Source organism: Xenopus laevis, chromosome 5L, assembly GCF_017654675.1.
Source record: "Xenopus laevis strain J_2021 chromosome 5L, Xenopus_laevis_v10.1, whole genome shotgun sequence".
Classification (NCBI taxonomy): domain Eukaryota; kingdom Metazoa; phylum Chordata; class Amphibia; order Anura; family Pipidae; genus Xenopus; species Xenopus laevis.
In genome coordinates, this window is record NC_054379.1 from 56,991,603 (window position 1) to 56,999,576 (window position 7,974).

The following is a 7,974-nucleotide window of genomic DNA, read 5'->3' on the forward strand; positions in this document are numbered from 1 at the left end:
CTACAACAACAGATCCCACACCGCTTCATCGGTACCAGAGGGTATGGATTTATTGGCACGACTTAAACTGACTACTACTCCGACTATCTCCCCGCGCTCCGTGTCCACGCGCCCCAATGTCGAACAAGGCTCCGTGTCTCCACTTTGGCAGAAGCAACCTTAGTAGTAATGTATGATTGTTGTACCCTGTTGGCAATGAGTGTTATTATTGCTTGCCGTTCTCATGTTTGGGTGTGATTATATTGTCCCCCCTGGGGGAGCCCCCCCCACATAGCCGATTACATGTCTCGGCTCACCCCTGCTTGCCAGGATTTTCTAGTTAACAGTTCTTCTTTTAGAAGAAGTTTTTCTATATTTGTTGTTCTGTATACTATTGTGTTTTTGGTACTCAACTCTCCTGCTATCCTGATGGTGTTATTGCTTTTGATTCTTGAACTCAGTCGTGGTGTAAGATTCGCAGCTACCTGCACTACATTATCATGGCTCTGATATGCGCTTCTCATAACGTCAAAGGGCTAAACTCCCCGCTCAAGCGGGCTAAGGCGTTCAGGCAGTACAATTCTATGCATATTGATGTGCTTTTTTTACAGGAAACACATTTTTCCCAAGCCTCTGAACCTAAGTTTTTTCATAGACATTACCCCAAAGTGTATACTGCCAATGCTACTAAAAAACATTGTGGGGTTGCTATCTGCTTGCATAAAAGGTTAAATGTTGACATTCAATCTACTTTTAAAGATAAAGATGGGAGATATCTTATCCTTATGGGTTTGTTAGATGATACGGTAATCACCCTAGCGGTAGTGTATGCCCCCAATGAACGACAGAAACCTTTTTTCCATAAATTTTTTGCTACACTTGAGAAATATCAAAGAGGTCAGCTCATTTTAGGAGGTGATTTCAATGAGGTAGTGAACCCATCTATAGACAGACAAGGCCCCTCCCTTAATATACGACTGGGTCACCCGCATTTTCTCTCGGCCCTACTGCACAAATACTCTATGGTGGACTCCTGGAGGGAATCTCACCCCTATAAAAGGGACTTCACATTTTTCTCCCACCCACATAAGTCCTATTCAAGGATAGACATGATTCTCCTGAATAAACAGGACTGGCCTCTTCAATTTCTTACACTTCTATTCATGCTTGCCCTTGGACATATCATTCTATTGTGAAACTTCAGTTGCAGGGAGTAGCTATACGACCTCATTTCTATACTTGGAGGCTTGATGATACCTTGTTGTCTGACCCGATTGTAGTGAAGGACCTTGAAAACGAGATGTTAGCTTTTTTTGCGGCCAATACAACCCCTGACATGAAGACTTCTACACTCTGAGCAGCCCATAAGGCATTTGTCAGAGGCCTGCTGATACAAGCTTTGTCTAAGCGGAAAAGAGTTGCGAAAGAGAAAGTGACAACCCTAATGTCCCATTTGAATCGGCTTGAGTCACAGCATAAACTTACCCCTACCACCCCTCTCTGGAAACAAATTGAGAAAACGATAACGGAACTGAACTTGTTAATGACGGAACAGGAAATTAAACGGCTGTCGTGGGTAAAGCAAAAATACTTTCAAAAAGCCAACAAGGCAGACATGATGTTGGCGAGGAAATTGAACAATAAATTTCACCACACCCCATTTACACAGATTAAAACTAAGGAGGGGGCCTTGACTGCTAATCCAGCCAAAATTGTTGCTGAATTTGCATCCTTCTATAAATCTCTCTATGAGCAGAAGGTGAATTTGAACCCTCAGTCCGTTCACTCGTTTCTTGACAGCATCCCTATTCCTAAGCTATCTCAATTGCAGCAGAGTAGTTTAGCCAAACCGATAGAGTCGGAAGAAATTGCAGAGGCTATCAAAGATCTTAAGCTGGCCAAAGCCCCGGGCCCTGACGGTTTCTCCGCCAAATATTATAGGACCTACTCTACCACACTAGTCCCCATTCTATCCGCTTTATATAATGACATGCTGACTGGGGAGGGAAAGTTTGACGCGGAATCTCAACTCGCATATATAACGGTCATACCTAAACCTAATAGAGATATCACATTGTGTAAAAATTTTCGTCCTATATCACTGCTGAATATAGACCTCAAACTCATTGCCAAAATATATGCCACTCGCCTAAATGTCTTTATACATGCCTTAGTACAGAGAGATCAGGCGGGATTCATTCCTGGTAGACAGGTAACCGATAATATTCGTAGAGTTATTGATATGATACACCATAGCATACAAGAGAATATCCCTTCAATGTTGCTGTCGTTGGACCTGGAAAAGGCCTTCGACACGGTCTCTTGGCAGTGTCTAACTTTGGTGTTAAAAGCATACGAATTCCCCTTAGAATTCCTCCATGTACTTAAGGCATTGTATCACACACCTAGAGCCTGCGTCCGACATCTGGGATTCCTTTCGAAAAAATTTGTAATACAAAGGGGTACCCGTCAGGGGTGCCCGCTTTCACCCCTACTGTTTGCCCTGGTTATAGAGCCTCTTGCGATTCATGTCCGTTTACATAAAGATATCTTTGGTCTGCAAATTGGGGACAAAATCCATAAGTGTGTGTTATATGCGGACGACATAATGCTGTTACTTACTAAACCAATGACCTCGCTCCAGCACTTATATAAAATTCTTGCTGATTTCGGTTCTATTTCGGGTTTGAAAGTTAACTCACAGAAGTCAGAAGCGTTGAACATTAATCTCCCTGCTCCTGTTCAGAAATTACTAGAACTGAACTTCGAGTTCCAATGGCAGCCCAAGACTATCAAATATTTAGGCATACTGTTAACTTTGGATTACAATACTATTTCTACTGCTAATTACCCTAAGGTATTTAAGAAAATATTCTCTACGCTTCAGACATGGGAATCAATGAAACTGTCTTGGCTGGGTAAAATTCATGCCTTAAAGATGTCGATTCTTCCACAGTTGCTGTATCTTTTCCGTACGTTACCAGTAAGCCCTCCTATGACAACCCTAACTAAACTCCAATCCTCTTGTCAGAAATTTATCTGGGGGGGTAAAAGAGCTAGGATGAAAGCAAGTGTGACTTATCGGAGTAGACGTAGGGGAGGACTGGGGGCCCCAAATTTCCGACTGTATTATATCGCAGCACAGTTGGCCCAGATGTCGGAATGGCATGTCACCTCTCACTCTCCTCTTTGGATAGATATAGAACAGTCGCAGGTTGGCAATCTGTTACTTAGCAATCTCATCTGGACCAAAGGGAACGCAAACCTCACACTACCCCCCACAGTGACCCACTCTCTGTCGCTATGGAGGAGTATCCGGTCTCAATACCCGTTATCCTCATATTATCGCCCAGCCCTGTCTATGTTACAAAACTCGGAGTTTCCTCCTGGTCAGGCAGGGTCGACTTTTCAGTGGTGGCATATGAACGATTTGTCTATGATAGCCCAACTGACCCCGAATCACAAGTTTATAGATGTTCCCACTTTGACAGCCAAATATCATATGCCTCCCTCCGAGATATTCCGGTATGCCCAGATGATACATTATTTCCTCTCCATAATAGGAAATGAATCTCGCTCTTTACCTCCCCCCACTATGTTTGAACAATTGTGCCTCCATTCAATCCCACATAAGGGTGCCATCTCCAGAATCTATGATCAGTTAGCTCATCAACAGCCATTAAAGGACTTACTATACATTAGGCAATGGGAACGGGAGCTTCATGTCACTTTGGAGGAGGAAGATTGGTTAGATAGGTTCCTAGATATAACTAAATGTTCCCCCAGGATCTTGATTCAAGAAACTTCTCAAAAGGTTATGTCACGTTGGTACCTAGTCCCTGAAAAAAATTCTGCATGGTATCCTGCTACATCCCCCACTTGTTTTCGGGGTTGTGGACAGGTAGGATCCTACCTACATACATGGTGGTCCTGTCCCAAAGCAACTAGATATTGGACACGTATTTATACCATGATCACTAGCATCACAGGGCTCACTTTAACTAAGCTTCCTGCAGTGGCACTGCTTCACGGCAGAATCACAGGATGTAATAAATATGTGAAAAAATTGATATGCCGTATTTTTTCAGCCGCCAAACAAATTATAGCTAAAGCATGGAAAACGCCTACTCTTGATATACCTTTGGTTAAGTCCAGAATAGATGGTTACATGGTGATGGAGAAGCTTACCATAATGGCTAGTGACGAGATTGATACTTTTCATGGGATCTGGGACCCGTGGCTCCGATATAGAGGACCTAAATACCACCTTACCTATATCATGCCTATACAATGAATACCACCATGGATGTTACTACTTTGAGACGGTTCGCTGTAAGAGTTGAGACAATATTTTGTTTTTTGTTTTTTTTTTCTTTTTCTCCCTTGCCTTTCTCTTTTTTTTCTCTATCTTTACTGTCCCTTGTTTTCCTTCTTCCTTCCATGGCACAGGAAGTTTCTTAGGGCAACTGTTTTATTATGGCGATGTTGACTTGATATGCTGACTCTGTGCTGATGTAATGTGTATCTTTGTTTATACTGCATTTTGTTGGAAATTGTCATATTGCAACTGTCAAATTTTTTTTTCTTTCCACTGCCTTTTTTATTAACTCGTGATCGTCTATCAATGAAATAGCACTTGGATATCAGGGGTCTCATGTAAGCAACGGACTAACAGTGGCCGTTTCAGGAAGTAAGGGTCCGGTATTCCTGCGATTCGGTGAACTGGAGCCAATAGAACCATTTCTGTGTCAAGTTTTCTTGGTATTGCGGATTACTCGTCTCTGTCTTGTAGTGTTCAAATTGGTAAATTTAGTTTACTTTAAGCGCCCAGTCCTTGAGCGTAGGGATTGCTTTTGATTTCCAAAATAAAGGTATCAAGGATTTAGCTACTGTAATTAAAGTTGAGATGAGCGATTTGCGATATCGTGCGGGAGACATTTCGTTGCAATGCAATAAGAAAAATGACGCTGAGTCCGGTATTGCCATATCAGTAAATCTGGGCAGTAACTGTTTTATTTGAGTCCAGTACGGTTGTAGGTTGGGGCAATGCCACATAATATGGCTGAGAGTCCCACTGGATTAACCGCATCTCCAACAGGTGTCAGGAACAGTTGGGAATATTTTAGATAGTATGCTTGGTACCCTATACCATTGCGAAAGCAATTTATAGTTGTTTTCTTGTAGCCTGGCACACATAGTAGATCTATAGGAGTTTGTGACAACGGTCTGCCATTCCGAGTCAGTAAAGGTGCGTTGCAGTTCTCTTTCCCATTTTCGTTTGAAATCATTCGCCGGTGTAGAGGGGCGACTTAACAACAGTTTAAAAATTAGTGCAATTGCATGCGGGGTGTGTTCAGTTCTGGTGAACAATTGTTCAAACAAGGTATCCTCGGATCCTGTGGCGTCAGTTATCATTCTAGTATCTAGGAAATGCCGAATTTGATGCAATTGTAACCTCTCGAGTGGTGTAATCTTTTCTGGGGGCAAGATATCCGCTAACAGTTTGATGGATCTACCATTAAGCAATTGAAAAGCCCATAAAGTTTCTGTTTGTGTCCAGTTCTTGAAATGTATGGGCAGTAATCCTGGAGGAAAGTCCTTATTGTACAATATCGGGGTTAACCTGGAGTGTGGATTAAGAAGGCATTTTTTATGTTTCAATGCGTCCCAAGTGTTGGCAATTTCCTTGATAACTGGATTCGGAAATGTTGGCTTGCAACGGCTAGGTTTGGGCAACCACATGTATATGTCCAGTGGATATTTATAGCCCTCTTGTGCCACAAGTGGCCATAATTTAAGAGTCGTAGGCTGCATTAAGTCTATCATCCATTGCAAGACCGCGGCTTTGTAATACGCCCAAAAGTCCGACAAACCTACACCCCCTGCCTCTTTCGGTTGAGTAAAGGAATCAAATTTCTGTCTGGCTTTCTGATGCTTCAAAATAAACTGAGAAATGAGAGAGTGTAGCTCTTTGAAAAATGGTCTGGGTATCTGGAATGGAATCGTCTGGAACAGATATAGAAAACGAGGAAGTATATTCATTTTAACAATGCTGATACGTCCAAACCAGGAGAAGCCCGGTTTGTCCCATTTCTGCAAGTCGGCTTTCACTGTTTTGAGAAGTGGGTAAACATTCAGGGGGACTCCATCTGTAAGTTTAGCCGAAATCTTGAGACCCAGATAGGTGAAATATTTAGGTTCAATCATAAATGGACAATTATGTCTTATATGTTGTAATTCCTGGTGAGACAGAGATATGTTAAGGAGGCTGGATTTCTGTTGATTTATTTTTCGATAGCTTAGAGAGCCATAGGCATCTAGTTCGAGCAAGATCTCCGGTAACGTGGTTCTTGGGTGTGTTATAAAAAATGACAAATTGTCCGCGTAAGCCGCCGTTTTATGTGAATGATCGCGTACATGCACTCCCGGGATATTCGCATTCTGTCTAATGCGCTGCAGGAATGGTTCGAGTGTAATGACAAAGAGGAGGGGAGACAGTGGACATCCCTGTCGCGTGACATTTTTAATATCAAACGGTTCAGACGGCATCCCATTAACTCGCATACGTGCCTGTGGTCGAGCATATAGGCTGTGGACATATAGTTGAAAAACAGGGCCAATGCCTATCCACTGAAGACATTTGAATATCATATCCCACTTCACCCTGACGAACGCTTTTTCCGCGTCGGTAGATAATAACGCCAGCGGAATGTCCTTCTTCTTGCAATAATGTATTATGTTGTACACCCGGAGAGTGTTGTCCCTAGCCTCCCTCTTAGGGACAAATCCCACTTGTTCAGGGTGTATGATTCTTGTCAAAAGAGGTTTTAGCCTTTCTGCCAGAACTTTCGCATATAGTTTAGTATCAACGTTGAGAAGGGATATCGGCCTATAGCTCTTGACGTCTAAAGGGTCTTTCCCCTTTTTATGAATTAGTGCAATATTAGCTTGTGTTGCGTCTATGGGCAGCTGACCCTCAGCTATAATCGCATGGACATGTTTCTGGAAAAATGGCAAGAGAGCCTTGGAAAATCTTTTATAATACAGACTAGTAAATCCGTCTGGGCCCGGAGCTTTGTGGGTTGGGGTGTGTTTGAGAGCAAGTGTTTGAAGTTCCTCTAGGGAGATAGGGGATTCTAAGTGATCGAGATCTTCTATCGAAAGATGAGGCTTAGAGACGGTTCGCAAATAGGCGTCATACTTGTCACATTGGTCGGACTCTGCGGGCGGAGGCTAGTAGGCGGCCGCATTTGTTCCCATGCTCGAAGTAAAGTTGCTTCTGATAGAAAATTGCTTTAGTAGTATAGCTATTTAACAGGGTTTTTATTTCTTTTCTGATTGCCGTGATCTGATGAAGGGTGTCGTCTGAGTGTTGGGATTTATGTTGTCGTTCCAGCGCCATTAGAGTCTGGAGCAGTTGATTATATTTCTGCTGTTTTTCCTTCTTCTTTTGTGTGCCGAGTTTGATCAGCTCCCCTCTTATCACACATTTATGTGCTTCCCAGACCATCTGCGGATTCGAATCGTGGGTGACATTCTCCTTAAAATAGTGGTCAATGACCTCCGTAATACGGTTAATTGTAGAAACGTCATCAAGTAAAGTTTCATTGACCTTCCATTGCCACGATTTTTGTGGGGGTCTCTGCCTCAGGACGAACAGTAAAACTGGTGCGTGGTCTGACCAGGTAATTGGTCCAATGGTGGCCCAAGAGCACATAGGAAGAGTATTGTGTGATGCGAGCAGATAATCTATTCTGGAGTATTGTTGATGTGGGTTGGAGTAGAAAGAATAGTCTTTAACTTCAGGGTTTAAGATCCTCCAAGTGTCGATTAAATTGCACTCCTGCAACAAATGCCTCAGTTGAGCCAGTTGATGTTTCGGTAAGCTAGAATGTGTAGCAGAACAGTCTAGAGTTGGTTCCATAGGAAAATTAAGATCGCCACCTATAACCATAGTGCCCTCTGCAAACTGGTCAATTTGTTGAAGTAACAGTG